The sequence below is a fragment of the Pelobates fuscus genome, chromosome 7 (assembly GCF_036172605.1).
Source record: "Pelobates fuscus isolate aPelFus1 chromosome 7, aPelFus1.pri, whole genome shotgun sequence".
Taxonomy (NCBI): domain Eukaryota; kingdom Metazoa; phylum Chordata; class Amphibia; order Anura; family Pelobatidae; genus Pelobates; species Pelobates fuscus.
Genome location: NC_086323.1, coordinates 203,301,497 through 203,326,815, shown reverse-complemented (window position 1 = coordinate 203,326,815; position 25,319 = coordinate 203,301,497). Strand labels below are relative to the sequence as shown.

The following is a 25,319-nucleotide window of genomic DNA, read 5'->3' as shown; positions in this document are numbered from 1 at the left end:
CGGCCTGCAAGCCTGGCTAGAGTGGGAGAGACGGGCGCTCTCCCGCCGCGGCAACCAACAGGGACGCTCGAACAAGGTTATCCCGGTCTACAATGTGACAAGCAAAACTTACCTAACAACAGCAGATCCCACGAGGCTCAAGATGGCCGCTGAAAATCTCGCTATGAGTGGTGAGGGGTCGGCCGCCCGAGAATGGTAAACCAAATTCCTATCGGCATTTGATGAGATCTGCCAGTGGTTCTGGAGGAGAGTTGAGGCAAGGAGTCGACGTCTGACTGCACCCGCTCCCAAGGCGCAACCTCCGGACATAACGCTGGCTCGGCGACCCACTCCCTGGCATAGATCTAAGAGGCTAAGTGCACCAACCTACAGGCACAACAAGAGGAGGTCCTACCGCCTCCCGAGACCCAGAAAATCACGCCTCACATCGATACGACGGCGGATCCCTCCAGGGGAGACAATGGCCCCCGCTACGACCCAGGCTGGAGACGGTGAGAGGGTCTGGAGCATCCGATGGCCTAACGAAAATACCCCTTCCCACAGCCTTAACAACTTGCATGCCACCCTGCACACCAGCCTGAGGCAACAACCCCGCACGGGCATGGGATGACTGTACAGCTCTTCCAGCCTCGGAAAGCCGGCACCAGGTCCCACAGACTCTGACCTACCCAGGGAATACGAGACTTACATCTTGCACAGCTCCTGTCGTGACACCCTGCAACCGGCTGCTTTCATACGAGAAGAGGCAAGAACAAGGCACCCACCGGTGGGATATTCCTAAGGTGCAGTTGTTGCCACTGGGTGCTTAGCTAGCCCTGACGGACAAAACGATTACATTATTGCAAAGTCTAGTCTCTGAGTAATGTTGATTCTAATGTTCTAATGATGTTCTAATGTAATAACTGACCAAACCTGTTTGCTTGGAGGTATACTCAGGGTATATTCCCTATGAGTTACTAGGCTAATTGCGTGTGTCTATGACTTAATTGTGTAGGTTTTACGCTGTGTGGCGTCTCGCTAGGCTAGGTCTAGTAGTGAGCGGTCTAGTTGTACGGCTCAGGTCCGTTCGCGAGAAGTTTCAACTAGGGTGGGTCTATAGACGTCGATGTTGGATCATGTAATGGTGGTCTGTCTGTGCTGCCCAACGGAATCCCTGTTGGTGTGGGTCGTTTGTATGTGCAGAACCGTTTAGGTCGTGTGAAGGCTCCGTTGCATGCAGTTCCCCTGTGACCCTGGGGTTGGGGGGGGGGGGAAGGAGGTGTAATAGTAAAAGAGCTCCGGAGTGTGTGTAACCGTGTAGCGGTTGATGGTAGGACAGTTCGTGTTGGGTGTTGGGGCCAACTGTTTAACTAGAAATGTCCCATTTTCCCTTGCCGGGGTTGGTAGGATTTGGTGTTGATTCAGGTCGTAACTTCGTGTGGTCCTCTGAGGTCTGATACTTCTCCGTTTCTCGTTGTTCCCTGTCTGAGGCTGGAGGTGGTGTTCGTGCCTTGGGTCTGTAGTCCCAGAGTTGTTAGCAGCGCCGGTCCCTCAGTTGGGTCTGATATTTTATAATGTTTTCCTTCTTTAGTTATCCACAGGGTCTTTGGCGTCGCCCACCTGTAGTTAATGCCTGCTTCCTGCAGGGTGGTTGTGGTTGGTCTCATCGTTTTACGCCATATGAGTGTTTCTCTGCTTAGGTCCTGAAATAGGGAGAGTTGACAATTCTCGAACTTGTAGGGGGTCCGTCCCTGAAGTGCCGCCATTAGTCCCATTTTATCAGTCATGGTGCAGCAGCGTAGGATGAGGTCTCGTGGCGCTGACGTGGGAGCCCGGGATGATTTCGCTATTCTGTATATGCCATCAAAAAAACTGCTTGGCCCCCTTGGGCGGTAGGGCTGTCGCCACTAGGCGCCTGACGAAATGGGGCAGCTCTTATAGTTGTATGTTCTCTGGGACTCCCCTTATTTTTACGTTTTTTCTCCTGCCTCTGTCGTCCAGTGTATTAAGTTGCCTGGCCATCAAGGCTTGTGTTGATTGTAGGTTCAGCACTGTTTCCCTCAGGGAGTGGAGGTCCTGTTTCAGGTCTGTCAGGCCTGTTTCAGTTGCCTGTGTGCGGGCTGTCACTGAGTGTACCTCCGTGGTAAGTGCTGCTAGATCAGCCTCCCACATTTGTTTCAGGTTATTCTGCAGGCCGGTGAGCATTTCCTGGATGTCGTTTTTGGAGGCCGGTGTGTGGTCCCCTGCCGTCGGTGGTGCTATCGGGGAGTGAGTATTGGAGAGGAGCGTGTCAGGGTGGTCCCTTGCCCTCAGTGTTGCCTCCGGAGGGTGGATATTGGGTGGGGATAGTGTTAGTGTGGGCTCCCTCTGTTGAACGCGTGGCGCCGGAGTCATTGGTGAGGAGGAGGTTTGCAGCATGAGGCTGATGTCTCGCTGCATTTTCGGGTTGGGAGCAGGTTGCTTCTGCGACCTTCGCCCCTTTCACTTGCCTCTGTTAGTCCGTGGCAGTCCGACGTGTAGCGCGGATCGAATCCCCAGACGAGCTCTGACGGCTGTCCGCACGTGAGGTAGGCCTTGGTGACTTGTTTTCAAGGTTTTCTGCCCGGGGTGGAAAAGAAGGGTATCTGTGGGATCTGCAGGTTACGCTGGAGCCGACCCGCTTGTCAGGGGTCGTGAATCTCGTAAGATGCTTTGGGTTTTTTGCGAATTAGGTTAATTTTTTCCGGAGCTCTGAGAAATGGCGTCCTCTCCGTTCAGGCTCCCAGTCATCCATTACTTAGATGACTTCCTGATGGTCGAAGAGAACGCCCTTCCCCCAAGTAGTCTCAGAGAAGCCATCTGCCTTTTTGACCAATTGGGAATTCCAGTGCCACCAAAGAAAACGGAAGGCCCGGACACTATCATTAAAGGGACCCTCCAGTTCCAGGAAAACAATCCGTTTTCCTGGCACTGCAGGTCCCCTTCAATGACTTACCCGCGACCCCCGCCGATGTCCCTGGGCAGTGGTTTCGGGTCAGCGCCGCTCCTCCCCTTCCTTACGTCAGCCGGCAGGGGTACTGATCCCAGCCCCCCGACCGGGGAGACCTAATGCGCATGCCGAGCACGCGCATTAGAGCTCTCCATAGGAAAGCATTGAACATGCTTTTCAATGCTTTCCTATTGGGAATTGAGCGACGCTGGAGGTCCTCACACAGCGTAAGGACGTCCAGCGACGCTCTAGCACAGAAAACCTGTGCTATAGACACGGAAGTGCCCACTAGTGACTGTCTAGTAGAAAAAACTGCAATATATAAAAAACTGCAATAATTACACTTGCAGGGTTAAGGGTAGTGGGAGTTGGCACCCAGACCACTCCAATGGGCAGAAGAGGTCTGGGTTCATGGAGTGTCCCTTTAACTTCCTAGGTATTCAATTAGATTTCATTTCCATGCAAGCCAACATACCTAAAGACAAAATAGACAACGTACTCACATGCATCAATCAATACCTTCTCTTAGGTTCCTGCAATCGGAAAGAATTGCAATCACTATTAGGTTCCTTAAACTTTGCAATGAGAATTATACCCCAAAGTCATTCATTCACATCTAGATAACTGTCTTTTTCCCTACTTTATCAACAATGATAGCCGACTTACACTAGATGCCCAAGCCACAGCAGACCTTTTCTTAATTACATGGAACAGAAGGAACATGTTTCTTCCAGAATTTTTAGAACATTCACCAACCATTTGGTCAGATGCGGAAGCAATCACACGTTTTGCAGCCATATATGGTAATGAATGGCTTTGGGGAAAACATTTTTTCCACTACCTCAGTGCTATTCGAGATTTACCATATCATAGCGGCTGCTTTGAACTGGGGTCATTTGTGGTCAGGTTATTTGGTTAATTGTTACTCAGATAACCAAGCCACATGATCAATAAAGGATGCTCATCATCATTAACTATCATGAAATTTCTTAAGAGATTAACCTGGCTGGCGGCTTGTCACCAATTTTTCTTGTAATGCATTCATGTACCAGGGGTTAATAATATTGCGGCTGACAGTTTGTCTCGATTTAAATTCCAGACATTTCACCAAGCCCTGCCCACAGCCGCTCAAGTGGCCACAGCCATCCACTCATTTCAGAACCTGATCATGGATTAGATATCCTATTACAACACAGCCGGAAGTGGTCTAAACTGACTCTCTCTGCCAACACACGAAGAACCTAAGATAGAGCTTTTGTTTTATTTAAAAGATTCATCCTGGAATAACATCACTCACCCTTTTGCTACGACAACGTTACTAGGTTTTGCATCTTTTTGCCACCTCAAACTTCAATTATCTCACAACACCATCAAAGTATACCTCACAGGCATACAGCACTATATACAGATTGGTGGTTATTGTGTATAGTGCGCTTACAAATATAGTTGAATTATAAATAAGCAGCTACACACTCTAGTGGATACTCTCTTAATCCCAATAATTATAAAAATAAACCAAAAGTGAGCTTAGTACAATCTGGATGTAACATCCAGACTTTACTAATCAAGTGAGTAGAGCGCTAAAGGTATACACTTACCCTAAAATAGGGTTAGATCTCAGATGTATATCAATACATATGAAGGAAACAAAGAATAAAACACAATATAGTGTAAATCCACAAGTGATGGTGTACTTTGGTGATAATGTAAATAGTCGAACTCACATTGATTAGAGCCTCGAAAGGGACAGGCTCAAATCACTTACACAGTAGTGTCGTATGGAGACACTGCACCCTTTTGCCTGGAATGGATTTCCTCAAAAGAAAAAGAAAAGGAAAAACTTCCTAGTGTATTAAGTTTCAACCCAAATGAGAAACACAGTGGTTATGGTTGTGCTCACCTTTTCCTGAGCCAATTTTATTCCCTGTGTTTTTGCAGGCACTACACGTGCCGCATCCGTAGAAACCTGCATATTCATTAAACATACTTAGTGTAGGTTTGTTTTGTTTAATATGATTACAAACCAAATTGTCTTTCAAGTGCTCTACTCCCCTATAGACAATTCTAGGGTGATCAGGCAGGATTGTATTCAAAAAGAGGTCCTCTTAAAATTGGCCAGTACTTATTCATAATCTTCTTAAAAATATGGCTTTTCGAGTTAAAGTCACATATAAAGGATACCTGCGTATTATCTCCAAATTTAATAGGCTGTTTGTATTGAAGCAGGCTTAGTCCATCTTTTTCCTGTACTTCTTCAAGGGTTTTTTTCAAAAGGTTTTCCTGATACCCCTTATCCGTAAATTTTTTTAAAATTATTTCAGATTGGGTTTCAAATATACTGGTTTCTGTACAGTTACGTTTCATTCGCAATAGTTGAGCTTTTGGTGCATTTAGTAACCACGGTGAAAAGTGACAACTTTTACGTTCAATATAACTATTGGTGGTCGACCTTTTTGAAATGAGTCTGATTTAATTTGGCCATTTTCAATGTATAGATTCAAGTCCAGAAAATTAATAGCCATTTGACTATGCTCACTAATTTATATGATTCCCCAGTTATTAGTATTCAAAAATGTTAAAAAGTCCTGAAGGGAGGTCTCATCTCCTTTCCAAACGAAGAGTCTATCGCCGATGTATCGGCGATATAGCACCAAGTTCTGCCCCCAGCCATGATCCCCATATATATATATATATATATATATATATATATATATATATATATAAATATAATAAATTTCCCAATGGGACATAAACAGGTTTGCATAGTTGGGGGCGAACCTGGTGCCCATTGCCGTTCCACACTGTTGGACATAAAAATCCTCTCCAAACCAGAAATAGTTATGGTTAAGTATCCAGGTAATACCTTCAGTAATGAAGTCTATCTGGATCTGGGGGAAATCTCTATAAAGTTCCAAAAAATATTTAGTAGCAGCATACCCTTTTTCATGCGTAATGATTGTATACAAGGAGCTCACATCAGCCGTCACTAGACAGTAATTCTCTTCCCACTTTTGATCTTTTAAAATTTGTAAAACATTTAACGTGTCTTTTAAATGGCTTGGGTTCCTTTGTACTGCTGGTTGTAAACATTTATCAATGTATTGTGACAGACGGCTAGAAATTGACCCAATTCCAGAAATAATTGGTCAACCTGGAGGGTTTTCCCTGTTTTTAGGTATCTTGGGGAGTTGATAAAATACTGGAATTTTGGGATGTGGAATATTGAGAAATGTGAACTCTTTTTCATTTAAAATGCCTAGGGACTTTCCCTTATCTAATAATTTTGTATATGTAACTTTAAAATCATTAGTTGGATCTTTGTTTAACTTCCTATATGTGTTTACGTCCCTTAGTAATCTCAAGGAGTTTCCATTACTACTATTCCGCCACCCTTATCAGCGGGCTTAATAACCACTGTGTTATCCTTTTTGAATTCTTTTAGTGCTCTTATTTCATCACTTCCCAAATTTAGTTCGTATTTATTAGGTTTTCTTATTTTTTGCATGTCTCTTATTACCATTTTTTCAAATGCAACCATTTCTCCTGACACTAGATAGTTTGGAAAAAATGAAGAAGCTTCCTTTAAATCTGTATGAATGATTTCGCTATATTCAACATTAGGTTCTACTCTTGTGATAGGGGACTTAGAAAATAATTTTTTTCAAACATAATTTTCTCTTAAACCTTTGAAGGTCTATGTATGTATCAAACGTGTTAAATGGCTTAGTAGGGGCACATTTGAGGCCTTTAGATAGAAGTTTAGTCTGGGCTAAGGTGAGGGGTTGATCAGTTAGGTTGAAGACACTGTGGTTAATTGGTATGGTTTCCTGTCTCTTAATTATTTTCTGTATATGAATTCCTCCTCTACCTCCCCTTCTTCTAAGCTTCTCCTCCTTTTGCCCTGTGCATAGATTGTCTATGCACTTTAAACAACAACATAATCAGGACCCAACAAAATTAAACTTTATTGGTATCCAGCTGGTCAAAACAAACTGGAGAGGGGATGATAACATTAAAAAAAAATGGGACAGATAGAGATGAAATGGATTTTTAACTTAAACACATTAACTCCAGGTGGCCTCAACAACGATTTTGAGATATGCCATTTTATTTAAGAATTTCTCTCTGTCCCTTTAAGAAATGATTCCTTTTATTCTTTTAAAATAATAAGTAACAAACTGTATACTAATGTGTACCTATGTGTGTTCCTTTTTTATTCCCTTTTTTACTATTTTATTATGTGCTGAGCACAAATCATGTTTGCCAGAAAAAGGTGAAATATGTATATATGAAAGTTAGGATCGGCGAACGGACCTGTTCCGCCGCGTCATTTCCGTTTTTTGCTCGAGGGTATGTGCCCACAAGAAAGATGGCTGCGGTGGGAGCGGATGTGACGCGGACGGCGGTACCGTGCCGATCCTGATCACCCTGATGAAAGGAAGGTGAGGTAATTGACCTCACAAGAAGCGAAATCCGGATAGGAGGACGGGATGGGAGGACCGCTCACTGGATGAAAAGACCGGCATATTTAAAAAGCAGCAATAAGACAACGAAGATACCGACTAAAAAAGCCCCCTTAGTGTGGGTGAAACGCGTCTCGGGACTGGAGCTAACTATTGGGTCATGTTGTTGATTTTATGTTTTTGATTTTATATTTAAAGTTGCAATAAATGTATGTGTTTTAAACAAAGTCCCATCAGCTTCCAACTTCCTCTTGCTGCTAAAGAAGGGCAGGTGACCCCCTCTAGAGGCACCCAGGTCTATCATGCAGAGCCAGGTTCTCATTGGCTCAGGAAAAGGCGAGCACAACCATAACCACTGTGTTTCTCATGTGGGTTGAAACTTAATACACTAGGAAGTTTTTCCTTTTGTTTTTCTTTTGAGGAAATCCATTCCAGGCAAAAGGGTGCAGTGTCTCCATACGACACTACTGTGTAAGTGTCAGGATCGGGACAGGGATCCAACACGCAGAGTACAAAGAGTGGAAAGGTACGTATACCGGGCCTTAGAATGGCCGGACTAACGTACCGAGAGTAAAGAATAGTCAGAGACAAGCCGAGGTCGAGGGAACGAGAAGACAGATAAGCGAGAGACAAGCCGGGTCAAGGGATAACAGAGAAACAGGGTAGTACAACGAGCCGAGTCAAAACCAAAAGAGCAAACTAGAATACCAGAGCACTGAGTGACTAGACAAGCTAGAACCACGACAGGGCAATGAGCTGAAGTAAGGAGTAAGCTTAAATACCCTGGCTCTGGATGGAAATCACGCCTCTGACAAGTACCGATTGGATATCGGACACTTGAGTGACAGATTGCTCGTGCTAGCGTCATGACGTCACGTATTGAGCGTCCTGCTAGAAAAGGACGTGGATTCCTCGCGGCCGGTGTTTAAGTGACTGGATGAACCGCGAGGAACGGAGGAAACAGCTCGCCTGGACGGATATACCACCAAGTCTCTACCTCCCTTAGAGGTAGAGGCCTCAGGTACCCTGACAGTACCCCCCCTCTCAGATACGCCCACCGGGCGGAATGAACCGGGGCGAGATGGGAAGCGAAGGTGAAATGCTCTGCGAAGGCGAGAAGCATGGACGTCCTCCTGAGGTACCCAACTCCTCTCCTCAGGACCATATCCCTTCCAGTTGACCAGATATTGCAATTTTCCCCTTGAAATTCTGGAGTCAATGATGGAGTTGACCTCGTACTCTTCCCGACCCTCCACCTGAACAGGATGAGGCGAGGAGACCTTAGAGGAGAATTTGTTGCAAATGAGGGGTTTCAACAAGGAGACATGAAAAGAGTTAGGAATGCGTAAGGCAGGTGGCAGAGCAAGGCGATACGCAACCGGATTGATACGAGTGAGAACCCTGTAAGGGCCTATGTAACGAGGAGCAAATTTCATGGACGGGACTTTTAGGCGAATATTCTTAGTACTCAACCATACCCTATCCCCAGGAACAAAAACAGGAGCCGCTCTTCTATGTCTGTCCGCGTGTTTCTTGAACAGTGAGGAACTATGTAATAGAATTTGTCGAGTTTGATCCCATAATTTCTTCAGGTTGGCGACATGATCATCAACCGACGGTATCCGAAACCGAAGGAAAAATCGAAGGATGAAAGCCATAGTTCATGAAGAAAGGGCTAGAGCGAGTTGAATCGCAAACAAGGTTATTGTGTGCGAACTCCGCCCAAGGAATCAGACCGACCCAATCGTCCTGGTGTTCGGAAACAAAGCAACGCAGATACTGTTCGATCTTTTGATTAGTACGTTCAGCAGCTCCGTTAGACTGAGGGTGATAGGCAGAGGAGAAGTTCAATTTGATGCCCATTTGAGAACAAAAGGATCTCCAGAAACGTGAGACAAATTGAGAACCTCTATCAGAAACAATCTCTGAAGGGATCCCATGTAGGCGAAAAACTTCTCTCGCAAAAATCTCCGCCAATTCAGGGGAAGTCGGAAGTTTAGGTAATGGCACGAAATGAGCCATCTTGGTAAATCTATCCACCACCGTGAGAATAACAGTCTGTCTTTTGGAAGCAGGCAAATCAACGATAAAGTCAATGGACAAACAGGACCAAGGTTTCTCAGGAATGTCCAAGGGGTGTAACAGACCACATGGGGATGCATGAGATAGTTTAGTCTTGGCACAAGTCTCACAAGCTGCGACGAACTCCTCAATATCCTTACGAAGTGAAGGCCACCAGAAATCCTTGGATATCAGAGAGTGCGTCTTGCGAATACCCGGATGCCCAGCTATTTTACTTTCATGAAAACATTGTAAGAGCTCCAGTTGAAGTTCAGGAGGAACAAAGTTTCTTCCCTCAGGAGTGTTTCCGGGAGCTAGATGTTGTGACTTCAAGATCTGGTCAAGTAGCGGGGAATGAATTTTGAGACTGGTATTAGCAATAATATTGCATTTGGGTACAATGGAAGACAAAAGTGGTTCAACTGAAGCAGAGGGTTCATATTGGCGAGATAGCGCATCGGCTTTAGAATTCTTAGACCCAGGTCTGTAAGTCAGAACGTAATTGAAATGGGTAAGAAACAACGACCAACGAGCCTGCCTGGAGGACAGACGCTTGGCCTCTCCGATATAAGACAAGTTTTTGTGGTCTGTCAGGATGGTAACAGGATGTAATGTACCTTCCAATAAATGTCTCCATTCTTTCAAAGCCTTGATAACCGCTAGTAATTCTCTGTCACCAATGTCATACCTGCTTTCAGTACTGGTCAATTTTTTAGAGAAAAATCCACATGGATGTAATGGTTTATCAACACCCAATCTTTGGGATAGAACAGCACCTAAACCAGTCTCTGATGCGTCTACCTCGAGCAAAAATGGCAGAGAAGTGTCAGGGTGAACTAAAATTGGAGCGGAAGCGAAAAGCTCCTTGAGAGTCTTGAACGCAAGGAGAGCTTCAGTAGTCCAATTCTTAGTGTCAGCCCCCTGTTTGGTCATGTTAGTGATAGGTGCAATAATGGAAGAATAGCCCTTAATAAAGCGCCTATAATAATTGGAAAAACCAACAAATCTCTGTATGGCTTTAAGACCTGTGGGTAAAGGCCACTCTAGAATGGATTGGAGCTTATCCGGATCCATCTTAAATCCCTCCCCAGAGATCACATAGCCGAGAAAGGTTACCTGGGTTTGATCAAAGCTACATTTCTCCAACTTGCAGTACAAGCCATGCTGGAGAAGCTTGTGCAAAACCCTCCTGACTTGTTTGTGATGAATCTCAATGTCACTAGAATGAATGAGTATATCATCTAGGTATACAATGACGCACTCTTGCTGAAATTCCCTAAGAACCTCATTAATCAGATCTTGGAATACTGCTGGTGCATTGCATAACCCAAAAGGCATGACGGTATATTCATAGTGGCCATATCGAGTATTGAATGCCGTCATCCACTCATGTCCCTGCTGGATTCTCACCAAGTTATATGCCCCTCTGAGGTCTAACTTGGTGAAAATTGTAGAGCCCTTCAAACGATCGAAGAGTTCGGTGATCAAGGGAATCGGGTAGGCATTTTTAATGGTTATCTTATTCAGGCCTCGATAATCAATACAAGGTCTCAAAGAACCATCTTTCTTTTTAACAAAAAAAAATCCAGCCCCGGCAGGGGAGGAGGACCTCCTGATGAATCCCTTGTCTAAATTCTCGTGAATATATTCCTCTAGGACTGAGTTCTCCTTTATAGATAATGGGTATACATGACCTCTGGGAGGCATGGTACCAGGGAGTAGGTTAATTTTGCAATCAAAGGACCTGTGTGGGGGTAAGGTATCGGCTTTCTTTTTGTCAAATACTGCCTTTAAATCTAGATACTGAGGTGGAATTTGTGTCTCAGTAGGATTGTCAGAGGTATTCGATGTATTAGTTAACCCAAGAGGTAAGACCTTCCGCAAGCATTTTTCTTGACAATTCTCTCCCCACGAAACTATCTCCCCTGATTCCCAATTAATAATAGGGTTGTGTCTCCTCAGCCAGGAGTACCCCAGAACTATGGGAATAGACGGAGAAGAAATGAGCATCAAGGATATATCCTCTTTATGCAGGATGCCAACAGTCAAGTTAATCGGTATGGTCTCATGAAAAATAACAGGCTCAAGTAACGGTCTACCATCGATGGCCTCAACAGCCAGAGGTGTCTCTTTTAACTGGGATGGAATAGCATGCTTGGCAGCAAAACCCTGATCTATAAAGCTCTCAGCAGCTCCAGAATCGATTAGTGCCATAGCCTTAACTACTCCCTTCTCCCACTTTAAAGAAACGGGTAACACAAGCCTGAGCTCCTTGTAGTTGTGAATAGAGGACAAAGTAGAAACACCCAAGGCCTGTCCTCTAGAGGAACTTAGGTGCGAGCGTTTCCCGAACGATTGGGACAATTTAGGCGTAAATGACCCCTGACTCCACAATACATACATAAACCCTCCCTTCTCCTGTACTGTCTCTCCCTTTCAGTGAGATGAGTACTGCCTATCTGCATAGGTTCAGGAATACGTAAGTCTTCGAACTCAGAGATTTGAAAGGTAGGCGCTAGTTTAAAGGAGGGTCTACGGGTCCTATCTCGAGTGTTCTGCCTCTCTCTTAAGCGTTCATCAATACGAGATATAAAAGAAATTAAATCCTCCAAATTTTCAGGGAGTTCTCTAGTAGCGACCTCGTCAAGAATTACATCTGATAACCCATTCAGAAACACATCTATATAAGCCTGTTCGTTCCACTTAACTTCTGCCGCCAAGGATCTGAACTCTAGTGCATAATCCACAAGTGTTCGATTGTCCTGTTTAAGGCGCAACATTAATCTAGCTGCATTGACCTTTCTGCCAGGAGGGTCAAAAGTTCTTCTAAACGCAGCTACAAAGGCATTATAATTATAGACGAGTGGATTATCATTCTCCCATAAAGGATTGGCCCATCTCAAAGCTTTTTCAATGAGCAGAGTAATAATAAATCCAACTTTTGCTCTATCTGTAGGATAAGAGCGGGGTTGTAGTTCGAAATGGATGCTAATCTGGTTTAGAAAGCCACGACACTTCTCCGGTGACCCGCCATAACGTACTGGTGGGGTAATACGGGAAGAAGCACCTACAGTGGCTACCTCTAGACCTGAGACTGCAGGAGAGATAGAAGGAGTACGTGTCTCCTCAGGTGGATTACTAGCACGGGACAAAAGTGCCTGTAGTGCCAAAGCCATCTGATCCATCCTATGTTCCATGGCGTCAAACCTGGGATCCGAAGAACCAAGCTGACTGTTTGTACCTGCAGGATCCATTGGCCCTGTCGTAATGTCAGGATCGGGACAGGGATCCAACACGCAGAGTACAAAGAGTGGAAAGGTACGTATACCGGGCCTTAGAATGGCCGGACTAACGTACCGAGAGTAAAGAATAGTCAGAGACAAGCCGAGGTCGAGGGAACGAGAAGACAGATAAGCGAGAGACAAGCCGGGTCAAGGGATAACAGAGAAACAGGGTAGTACAACGAGCCGAGTCAAAACCAAAAGAGCAAACTAGAATACCAGAGCACTGAGTGACTAGACAAGCTAGAACCACGACAGGGCAATGAGCTGAAGTAAGGAGTAAGCTTAAATACCCTGGCTCTGGATGGAAATCACGCCTCTGACAAGTACCGATTGGATATCGGACACTTGAGTGACAGATTGCTCGTGCTAGCGTCATGACGTCACGTATTGAGCGTCCTGCTAGAAAAGGACGTGGATTCCTCGCGGCCGGTGTTTAAGTGACTGGATGAACCGCGAGGAACGGAGGAAACAGCTCGCCTGGACGGATATACCACCAAGTCTCTACCTCCCTTAGAGGTAGAGGCCTCAGGTACCCTGACAGTAAGTGATTTGAGCCTGTCCCTTTCGAGGCTCTAATCAATGTGAGTTTGACTATTTACATTATCACCAAAGTACACCATCACTTGTGGATTTACACTATATTGTGTTTTATTCTTTGTTTCCTTTATATGTATTGATATACATCTGAGATCTAACCCTATTTTAGGGTAAGTGTATACCTTTAGCGCTCTACTCACTTGATTAGTAAAGTCTGGATGTTACATCCAGATTGTACTAAGCTCACTTTTGGTTTATACAGCACTATATGTTAAACCTACGGCCAAACAATCATAGTTTCATGACATCGTATCAGATAAAAACCATACATAAAGGCATTCGGAAATACGTTCCCCCCACATTCTCCGAAAAGATTACCTATTCCAATCTCTATATGACCTTTTGGTTTTAGGCCCTTTTGATCCCTGAACTAAGGAGGTCATTAAAACTGCCATGTACATAGCGTTCTGTGGCTTCCTTAAGCCACGGGAATTTACCACTACCACCACAGTTCTCACACAGTATTGCCTTAGATGATCTCACATACATAAACAAGCAGACCGTTACATACTTTCCTTACCCCGTACTAAAACCAGTTAACATACCCTACCAGTAGATATTACATAGTACCCTACGCACAACAAATGGTGCCCCGTAGCGGTATTAGACTCCTATCTTCATACCCCCAGCAATCACCACTCGCAACCTCTGTTTTCACTACATGGTTCAGTCCTTACTAGGGATCGACCGATTATCGATCTGGCCGATATTCAGTATTTTTGGCAATATCGGTATCGGCCTATACCGATATTGGCGATAATACATACCAGGACCGCCGGGCCCATGACAAGCCCGGTGGTCCTGTGTGGTCCAGCAAGCGCTTACTTACCTTCCCAGCAGCTCCCTTCAGCTCCCCTGTGTAAATTTCACAAGTCCCGCGGCAGTCAGAGCATTGCCACGGGTTACTATAGCAACGTTCACCGCGGCACGCAAGCCGCAAGATTTACACAGGGGAGCTGCTGGGAAGTTAAGAGCTTGCTGCGGCCCCCACTTCACAGTCCAAGCCACTGGACCACCAGGGAATGCTATATGCCCCCTCCCTGGCCAAGTAAGAAGCAGAGAGGGGGGACAAAAATAAAATAATTTTTTTTTATATTTTAAAAAAAGTTAAAATATAAAATGCCTTCCCTCCTTCCCCATTTTACACAAATTACATACCTACAGAAACACACAACACACTGCATTATATACACACACACTACACACTGCATCCACTATACACACTGTGGCAAACCTAGCCACTTCTGGACTTTACATGTCAAAAGGTTGTCTGTATTTTATGTTGTATTCTGTATGTATTTTACTGGTACCATTGTAATTCGTATGCTAGCAGCCGTAAGCCACTAGCATGCGAGTACTTCGGTTCACGAATAGCGACTATCCGGGCTGTTCGTGAAACGAATGTGGGCTCCCCTGATAGACCACACAATAAGGGACGTGTGGAGCTTGTTAACCGATTGCAACAATGTTGCAATCAACCGATTGCAACAATGTTGCAATCGGTAATTAGAGGCTCTCCTAGGTGGCCGTCGTTCGACTACCGACCACGCGGCGGTCGGCCATCTTGGATCCTTTGTCTCTTCAGCGGTGTTTAGTCGTCGAGCGCCTGGAACTGAAAACGGCTACTCGACGGCACGAACACCGCTAGACTTCCAGAGCGTTCGGGAGTTCCGCTCGCATCACATTATGTTCCCCATCGGTGTTCGGTAGTTTTAAACCGAACTCGATGGTTAAATGTATTTCGTGCGGCGTTCGGTTAGTTTAGCTGGGAGCTGAGCGTTATTCCCACGAAATGTACCCGCAGACCCCAGCTATCTACCGAACGGCTGTTCGTGCAAAATAATTGTTCAAGTTACAGATTTTAATGTGAAATGTCGGTTTTGCTGCACAAGGGGATAATCCACTTAACTGTATATTCTAGTGGGAGTATCCCTCTCGTGCAGCGGTGCCTGATGGGAGAAATGCAATGCCTGATGGGAGAAATCCCCTGAAGTATCTGTAGGGAAACCCCTTGCATGGGGAACTGTATAAATATGGAAGCCTGTTTATAAAGCCCTCAGTTGACTCCCATACTGTGTTTCGTCCGGTTATTGGGAGGATTGGGAAATTGCCTTACTTTTCAGCGTAGACTGTGGATTTACCTGTATACCAGCGGAGATCGTGGATAATAATACTGCCCTCCGCTACACACACACTACACAAACACACTCTGCATTCATTATATAAACACATACACAAACACTCTGCATTCACTATACACACTGCATCCACTATACACACTGCATCCACTATACACACTGCATCCACTATACACACACACAACACATACTACATTTACTATACACGCACTACACAATCACTGCATTCACTATATATAAACACTACACACTCACTGCATTCACTATACACACACTACACAAACACACTCTGCATTAATTATATACACACTACACAAATACACACTGCATCCACTACACAAGCACACACAGCTCCCTTGTCTAAACACACTGCATCCACTACATGTGGCATGTGTATTTTGTGCATTTACCTTTAGAAATAGTTTATTTTTTCAAAATGGTAAATGTACAGAATATCGGTAAATCATCAGCTATCGGCACTAAAAAAAAAAATCAATATCGGTCGATCCCTAATAAAAAGATAAGTACAATGACAAAAAATGAAAAAATATGAATTTACTCATAAAAATATAGAATATACAATGTTCTCATTAAGTCTTTTTGGGGCCACTGTATCAAGTCGGAATGTCCAGTATGTTTCTCACTGTTATAGAGCCTTGGATCTGTCACCTCCTTGAATGAGTGGGGGGATATGATCTTTAGCTGTAAATCTGAGCGTGGGGAGTCGGTGTTGCATAGTCAAGAAATGTTTGCCACTAGCTTGTCTGTTCGTTGGTCTCTAAATACAGTAGTGATAGCCGACCGGTGTCCTCTTATTCGGTCACGGAGAGAGGTCTGTCTTTCCTATGTATGATAACCCACAAGGGCAGGTAATAAGGTAGATTACATGGTCTGTAGTGCATGTAATATATTGTGATATCTTAATTCTTCTTCCACTGTGTGGGTGTGCAAATATACCACATATATGACTAAAGGTCACTCAACCACTGCACTTAAAACATCCACTTTTTCTGATAGTAGTTGGTTTCATATAGCAATGTAGGGGGTCGTTCCGTACAAGGAGATCTTTGAGATTTTTGTTCCTTCGTAAACTAATGGCATGTTTTTCTTAAAATATTTTTGGAAGTGTTTTGTCTGCCTTTAGTAATCCCCAATGCTTGTTGATAGCTTCCCTAAATTTACTCATGTCCCTATGGAAGGTCAGTGGTAGGTAGATCTTTGGATTATAGCCTCTTCTCAGGAATGGTTCCCACATCTCAGTTAATTGGATATCAATGTTACCTGGTTCACTGTTGTATGTAAATACCCTCAGAAATTGGGAGATCGGTAAGGAATTTTTTAACTGTTGTGGATGAACGCTTGTAGCCAGAAGTAAGGTATTTCTGCCTTTAGGTGTACGGTGGAGTTTATAGCCCAATATGTCTTGCTTTCGAAAGATGGTTATGTCCAAAAATATCTATGTACAGTATCCTAAACACGAAGCCTTCTACATATTACCCAACATACACAAGGACCCAATAAATCCACCTGGAAGACCGTTTGTGTCAACAAAAGAAAGTTTGTTGGAACCAATAACCAAATAGATTTTCGACCCGTTCGAGTCTCTCAAGATCAATGTAACATACAGCAAACTGTAAATATATAGAAAACGTGTAAGGTGTACTTACCAATAGTGAGTAAACCTCTCCCGTACAGTGCTGACCCGGAAGTGATTGCAGAAGGTCACGTAACGACGATGTGGTGTGTCGTGGGAACGTGGTTGCTAGGTAACAAGTATACAGCGGTGAGGGCCGTGGAAAAAAATGCACGGATAGTGCTTACCAAAGCTTGGAGAATAGAGATAACCTAAAATAGAGGAGTATATTGAGGATCAAATATAAAGGACTGGACCTAGGAGTGGTATACAATGGACACTAGTGTGGAAGTGCAAGTGATTTGTGTGACTAGATTATTTGTGAATGAATATCTCTCTCTCTATATATATATATATATATATATATAGAGAGAGAGAGAGAGAGAGAGAGAGAGAGAGAGAGAGAGAGAGAGAGAGAGAGAGAGAGAGAGAGAGAGAGAGAGAGAGAGAGAGAGAGAGAGAGAGAAATATGGAAAAATGACCGCACTCACAGGGCTTTGTAAAAAAATACTTAACTTTTATTAAATCATGCTAAAAGATGGTCGACGTTTCAGCCCCACCAAGCGGACTTTCATCAGGACAAATGAGCTGTGACATATAACTGAAATACAATTTATACCTTGTGTAGCAATAAAATAATGTCCTTACCCCTCAGCAGTGTGCACTGTGCAGCAGCTGGGATGGAGATCCAGCGACAATTGGGGTCCTTGAGAACGCGCAAGCCCCAAAGCCAAAGAGGGCTTATTTGCGGCTCATCTGACTAAACATAGTAGTTCTATTCCACAGCCACGGATCACTGCACAGGTTGGGGTCTATAGAAAAAAGAACAAATATGTATTTTCTGGAACGCAAACGCTCTGGCCCCCTTTGGCTTTGGGGCTAGCGCGTACTCGTGGACCACAATGGCCGCACAGTCTCAATCCCAATTTTTGTATCTTTTGCTAGACAAACACCGGGCAATTAGTATTATATATTTCCTTGGAGTGCAAACCAACATGGATTTGTATATCTATCTATATATAAAATTAAAACAAGAGGGCTACACTCCAACTAAACATGCATATAAGCTATGCTGCTGGGTTCAATTCATACAACATACAAATTCCATTTCGTATGTCTGCCACATGATCATGTTGTCCTCTCTCCATGTTCCCCCTCTCCCGCCCTCTCCATGTCCCCCTCTCCCTCCTCTCTTCCCCTACTCTCCTTCTCTCTCTATGTTCCTCCTCTCAAGCGTCCTCCCTCCCCAGCGGCAGGGTGAGTTACAGGGAGTAGGAACAGTCGGTCTTGCTCCCCAGCGGCAGAGTGAATTGCAGGGAATGGAGAGTATCGTCTTCCCTCCCCAGCAGCAGTGTACTGCTATATCACACTGGGGATTGCTATGCTCTGCATATTGCCCTGAGCTTTAATCACTTAGCTCTTTTAAGAGCTGGTTCCGGATACGCTCTCCTGGAGGAGAGGTCTTCCCCACACGGTCCTGGAGGACAGAAGCCGATCCAGGGTGGAAGGAAGACGGCGAGACTCCAGTTAAGCTGTGGCTGTGGTGTCCGGTGTGGTGCTTGTGGTCCTCGGCGCAAGCTAGGAAGCGTCCATCAATGGAGGGTACTCGGTCGGAGTACACGGAGCTCCGTTACAGGGACTTAGTCTCTGCAGCTGAAAGTTCAGTATGGGAGAAGGTAAGGGTCAGTGGTGTTTGGTGCAATGTGTCGCCAATTTCAGTTCCATGAATTTGGCTACACACACCACTGACCTCGTTCAAATGAACAAAGATGGCCGCCACCACGTGTTCGTCTGTCGAATGGCGGCCACCCAGCGTTCGGCAATTAACCTGCAGTAACCTCACAGCCTGGGAGGTAAATTGTCTGCACACTTCCACTTCTGGGAGGTCTGCCTGGGTGGTACTTGGTTCAGTAAGCCCCATTTACTGACCCAAGAGGGAAATAGCAAGGAACAAGTTATTTTACAGGTCTGGGGACATAGTCTTAAAGGAGCATTGTTCACCAAAGTCACAATATGTCCCCAGACGGTTCTTAAAGGGCCATACACACCCAATAAAAGTCCATACGTTTTCAGGGGCACAATCTTCCAGGGGCCATAGTCATGAGGAAGGAGGCTGGCAAATAGGCTTCTCCACAACCCAGGGAAGCAGGGCAATTTGTCATTTAAAGGGCCAGTTACAAAAGGCATTTTGTAACATGCATTAACCAAGTATTGTGGGTGGGCTACTCTGCGGATTATTTGTTGGGGTGGGTTGCTTGACTAACCAAGGCACTTACCAACAGGAGGTCAGGTACCTTGTTAGTCTTGGTGGGAAAGGGTAGAGATGTGACAAAACCTTGCCACTGGGTCCTGGAGGTGTCTGCTGGAGTGCTTGGAGCCCTCAGGAAACGCCAGGAGCATCCTTCAACAGAGGTACCCAGTCGGGGTGCCAGGTGATCCGTTACACCCCTCTACTTCTCTCTCTCCATGTTCCCTCTCTCTCTCCCCATGTTCCCCCTCTCCTCCTCCTCTCCACTCCATATTCCCCCTCTCCTCCTCCTCTCTCCATATTCCCCCTCTCCTCCTCCTCCTCTCTCCATATTCCCCCTCTCCTCCTCCTCTCTCCATATTCCCCCTCTCCTCCTCCTCCTCTCTCCATATTCCCCCTCTCCTCCTCCTCCTCTCTCCATATTCCCCCTCTCCTCCTCCTCCTCTCTCCATATTCCCCCTCTCCTCCTCCTCTTTCCATATTCCCCCTCTCCTCCTCCTCTCTCCATATTCCCCCTCTCCTCCTCCTCTCTCCATATTCTCCCTCTCCTCCTCCTCTCTCCATATTCCCCCTCTCCTCCTCTTCTCTCCATATTCCCCCTCTCCTCCTCCTCTCTCTCTCCATTTCCCCCTCTCCTCCTCCTCCTCTCTCCATATTTCCCCCTCTCCTCCTCTCTCCATATTCCCCCTCTCCTCCTCCTCTCTCCATATTCCCCCTCTCCTCCTCCTCTCTCCATATTCTCCCTCTCCTCCTCCTCTCTCCATATTCCCCCTCTCCTCCTCCTCTCTCCATATTCCCCCTCTCCTCCTCCTCTCTCCATTTTCCCCCTCTCCTCCCCCTCTCTCCATTTCCCCCCTCTCCTCCTCCTCCTCTCTCTCTCTCCATTTCCCCCCTCTCCTCCTCCTCTCTCTCCATTTCCCCCTCTCCTCCTCCTCTCTCTCTCCATTTCCCCCCTCTCCTCCTCCTCCTCTCTCTCTCTCCATTTCCCCCTCTCCTCCTCCTCTCTCTCTCCATTTTCCCCCTCTCCTCCTCCTCTCTCCATTTTCCCCCTCTCCTCCTCCTCTCTCCATTTTCCCCCTCTCCTCCTCCTCTCTCTCTCTCTCTCTCTCTCTCTCTCTCTCCATGTTCCCACTCTCCTCCTACTCCTCTCTCTCTCCATGTTCCCCCTCTCCTCTTCCTCTCTCTCTCCATGTTCCCCCTCTCCTCTTCCTCTCTCTCTCCATGTTCCCCCTCTCCTCTTCCTCTCTCTCTCCATGTTCCCCCTCTCCTCTTCCTCTCTCTCTCCATGTTCCCCCTCTCCTCTTCCTCTCTCTCTCCATGTTCCCCCTCTCCTCTTCCTCTCTCCATATTTCCCCTCTCCTCTTCCTCTCTCCATTTCCCCCTCTCCTCCTCCTCTCTCCATTTCCCCCCTCTCCTCCTCCTCTCTCCATTTCCCCCCTCTCCTCCTCCTCTCTCCATTTCCCCCCTCTCCTCCTCCTCTCTCCATTTCCCCCCTCTCCTCCTCCTCTCTCCATTTCCCCCCTCTCCTCCTCCTGTCCCAATTTCCCCCCTCTCCTCCTCCTCTCTCCATTTCCCCCCTCTCCTCCTCCTCTCTCCATTTCCCCCCTCTCCTCCTCCTCTCTCCATTTCCCCCCTCTCCTCCTCTCTCCATTTCCCCCCTCTCCTCCTCTTCTCTCCATTTCCCCCCTCTCCTCCTCTTCTCTCCATTTCCCCCTGTAACAGATCCTTCCAACTTAGTCTTTTCTTTTGTTCGGTTCATGCCTCTGTTCGCCTGATTTCGTGCGAAGTCCGTATGTGAAATATAGGTGGCCGCCATTTCAGGACTTTACACGTGTTCGCGGCCATCTTGTGTGCGAACAGCGGTGTTTGCCTGTAACCGCATGGAACTAAAAACGGATACGCAAACAGGCGAACACCGCTGAGTCCTCCAGACCTCCACAAGTTCGCACAGAAACTACCGAACACCCCACCATTCGGTAGTTACACTCAGTCACCTATGGGGATTTCAGCGAACCCCGCGATTCGGATGGATGACAAGATTTTCATACCGTTTTACCGTGCGAACAGAGACCGACCGCAAGGCCAAAACTCATGGAACTATTTTCGGCTAGTTGGTCTGTGCGGTCGGTCAAAACTTTGAAACTCTGTAACTCCCGAACCGTTCATCCAATCGGGCTGATTTTTGGACAGAGTGTTCCCCTAACGAAGATCTCCCAAGCGGTGCCGGATTTAAAGGTGTACCCCCTGTTTTTGGGGTACATCCAGAACTGGGGCAAAATATTGTATGTTCTAATTGTATTATGTGGTTATCTGAGGGGAGGAGACGTGGGGGTGTTACCCTGTGCATAATTGGTTGTTTTCATCCTCCCCCTGGGAGTGTCCTGTGTGTACCCTTTTCTAATAAAAAGCAGGCTGGGTGTCCCAGTCCTCAGTTCATCTTGACCCTTCATAACGTAGCCTCGTCTCGTTCTTGAAAGGGGATTGTTTGGGAAGGTTATTCTGTTCCTGTTGCAGCTGAACCTGATTTTCGCTCTGGATATCGTGGATGGGATTATATCAGCCTACTTCTCCACAGCAGCTTGCAGGGAAAAAGGACGTCTCCAACGGCAGAAACCCTCTCTCTATCTGGGTAGCCGTTACATTGGTGGCAAGCGGTGGGATGGTCCTTTTATCCAAGGAGCAAGTGCTGAATGGAGTCTCAGTATGCCAAGCTGAAAAGACCCACACTAAAGGATTTATTGGAAAATCGTGGTAGGAGTGCCAGCAACAGACCACGGAGGGAGCTGATAGCTGACCTGCTGGAGCTGGACGAGATGGATAGGTCCATGGAGGTAACGGAACCCAGGGCACCCATCAGTGAGGACGATGTGATTACGGCAATTGTGCAGCGGAGATTAGCGTTGTATCCAGTCACGTCTACAGAGCTAATAACCCAACTACTCCGGGAAACAAGGGAAGAGATCCAAACCAAGAGGGATCAAGAAATGGAACTGGTAAGAGCCAGACAGCTCACTACACAGACAGTTCCTACCCCGCTACCCACTACTACAGTAAAGAAAATTCCCTTCAATGCATTTAAAACCTTTGCAGAAAATGAAGAGGAAATTGATGGGTATTTGGCGGACTTTGAAAGACAGTGCTCGCTACATCAAATACCGCCAGGGCAATGGGTCACTATCCTGGCGGGAAAACTATCAGGAAAAGCTAGTGAGGCTTTTCGAGCGCTCACTACAGAGGAGATCACGCAGTACCAAACAGTAAAAGAGGCACTGCTCACCAGGTATGCGGTAACCCCAGAAGCCTACCGTCGCCGCTTCCGGGAGTCCAAAAAGAAAGCTGTGGACTCCCACATGGAATGGGCCAACCGACTACAAAGAGTGGCATCACATTGGGTCCAAGGATGTAAGGCCAACACCGGAGAGGAGATATTACAATTATTCTTAATGGAACATTTCTTTCAAAATTTGGCTGCGGACCTACAAGACTGGGTACGAGACCGGCGCCCCGCTAATTTAAATGAGGCGGCTCGGCTGGCCGATGAATACGCCGAGACAAGGAGAGTAAGCCAGGGTACTCCACGACCAGCTCATAAGATAGAGCCACGTACCCCAGCCGCTGTCTCACGCCCAGAGTTTCGAGCTCCAGTCCCACCAGGACCACCCCGTCCTCAGGGACCTACCAACTACCCCCGAGATTTGTCGAAAGTGACGTGCCATCACTGCGGCAACCTCGGACATATTGCTCGATATTGTCCCCTAAGATCCACTAGTAACAATTGGAGACGCACAACTCCCAACGCAGAGGCCCCTGCATCACGACCCTCTGCAGCTCACTGTGTGGAAGCTGAAATGGGCCCTGAGGAATGCCTGGGGATTTTGTATGAAGCAGATCCCATACAAGCTGCTTCGCCAGATAACCGACAGCATCATCGGCAGGAAGTTCGGGTGAATGGACAAACAGCACAAGGCCTAAGAGACACCGGGGCTACCATCACGTTGATCCAAAAACACCTAGTAAAACCAGAGAATGTGTCTACCCGCACTGTTGCTGTTCGGGTCGCAGGGGGCGCTGTTTTTCGCTTGCCCACTGCCCGAGTACACTTAGACTGGGGAGTCGGATCGGGGAAAACTACAGTTGGCATCATGGACAACTTGCCTGCCGAGGTCGTCTTGGGAAATGACATTGGCCCCTTGACCTCAGCATATTTGCCCACACCTGCTGCCGCTTGTCCCGTAACCACCCGCTCACAGGCCCGTGTCACAGATGACCCTAATACAGGCCGGGAGACCCAGGTAAGCCAAGCACCCACATGTAACCCCACTACAACAAGCAGGCCCATAGCTTGGGACACCCCAGAGGAGTTTGGGAGGGAAACTAGAGAGGACCCCACCCTCCAAAAGTATCGAGAATTAGCAGACAGTAGGGAGGGCAAACAGGAACGTTTCCTATGGGATGGGGACAGGTTGTACAGACTGACGGAAGGGAAAAAGAGAGGCTGTCCCCCTTCGCAGAAGCGCCAACTAGTGGTACCCAGAAAGTACCGGTTGGAGCTTCTCCGAATCGGCCACGACATTCCGTTGGCAGGGCATCTAGGGGGTAACCGTACCACCTTCCGGATCACCCAGACCTTCTTTTGGCCGGGGATCTCAAAGGATGTACGACGTTACTGCAGCACTTGTGACGTATGCCAACGGGTAGGGAAGAGAGGAGATCACCCTAAAGCTCGACTGTTACCTATGCCTGTGATCGAGGAACCATTTAGCAGGGTGGCAGTCGACCTAGTGGGACCCCTACCTAACCCCAGTCCCTCTGGTAAGAAATACATCCTTACCGTAGTGGACTATGCTACTCGCTACCCGGAAGCTGTCGCTCTGACGAATATCCAGGCTGACACTGTCGCCAGTGCTCTAGTCGGGATATTCACCCGAGTGGGATTTCCTCAGGAAATCTTGTCCGATAGAGGGACCCAGTTTACCGCAGACCTAACCCAGCAGCTATGGAAGGTTTGTAGTATTAAACCCCTACTTAGTTCCCCGTACCACCCTCAGACTAACGGTCTCTGTGAACGTTTTAACGGTACCCTAAAGCAATTGCTACGGACCTTTACAGCGGAATACAAAGATTGGGAACGATTCTTGCCGCACCTCCTGTTCGCTTATCGGGAGGTGCCACAGGAATCCACAGGGTTCTCTCCCTTTGAACTGCTCTATGGCCGGAGAGTACGAGGCCCTCTCGACCTCATCCGAGAGCACTGGGAGGGAGAGACAGAACATGAGGGTGTCCCCATCGTGCCATATGTACTAGAAATGCGGGACCGCATGGAACAGTTAGCCCGGATGGCACGGGACCATCTCCATGCGGCCCAGGGCCGGCAGAAACGTTGGTACGATCAGGGCGCCCGCCAGCGAACGTTCCAAGTAGGCCAGAAGGTGCTGGTGCTTAGACCTGTCAAAGGGAATAAGCTCCAGACCTCCTGGCAGGGCCCTTACAAAGTGGTAGCACAGGTCTGTGACACCACCTATGTAATTGCCAGCAGCAAAGATGAAAGGATCCAGAAGTCCTTTCACGTAAATTTATTAAAAGAATATCAAGAAAGGCCCGAGGATATAGCAGCCATATGTATACCAGCCACTGAAGACCCTGACAGCTTACCCATACCCGACCTTTTAGCTAACTCGGAACCTAAGACCCTGCTCAATACCATACAGCTAGGGGAGCGACTAACCCCCGCTGAAAAGGGACAGATCCGACAACTGCTGACTGAAAAGAGGTTGACATTTTCCCAAGAGCCCGGATACACCCCCTTAGCAACTCACTATGTAGAGACCCCAGGTCAACCCCCTCTCCGGCAAACTCCCTATAGGATCCCTGAGGCAGTAAAAGATGAGATGAGGAAGGAAATCCAGGAGATGCTAAGACTAGGAGTGATAGAGCCATCTGACAGCCCG

The 25,319-nt window shown here is 46.7% G+C and overlaps 2 protein-coding genes across 2 annotated transcripts in view; both read right to left on the bottom strand.

The window, feature by feature from the left end:
* Positions 1 to 17,202, bottom strand: part of LOC134568478 (oocyte zinc finger protein XlCOF6.1-like) — a 377,963-nt gene extending 360,761 nt beyond the window's left edge. The window contains exon 1 of the mRNA XM_063427094.1: positions 17,158 to 17,202. The gene's annotated coding sequence lies outside the window, so the exon portion shown is untranslated. The remainder of the gene's footprint in view (positions 1 to 17,157) is intronic.
* LOC134568468 (oocyte zinc finger protein XlCOF6-like) overlaps positions 1 to 17,234 on the bottom strand; it is a 58,016-nt gene extending 40,782 nt beyond the window's left edge. The window contains exon 1 of the mRNA XM_063427076.1: positions 17,158 to 17,234. The gene's annotated coding sequence lies outside the window, so the exon portion shown is untranslated. The remainder of the gene's footprint in view (positions 1 to 17,157) is intronic.
* Positions 17,235 to 25,319: the final 8,085 nt, after the last annotated feature.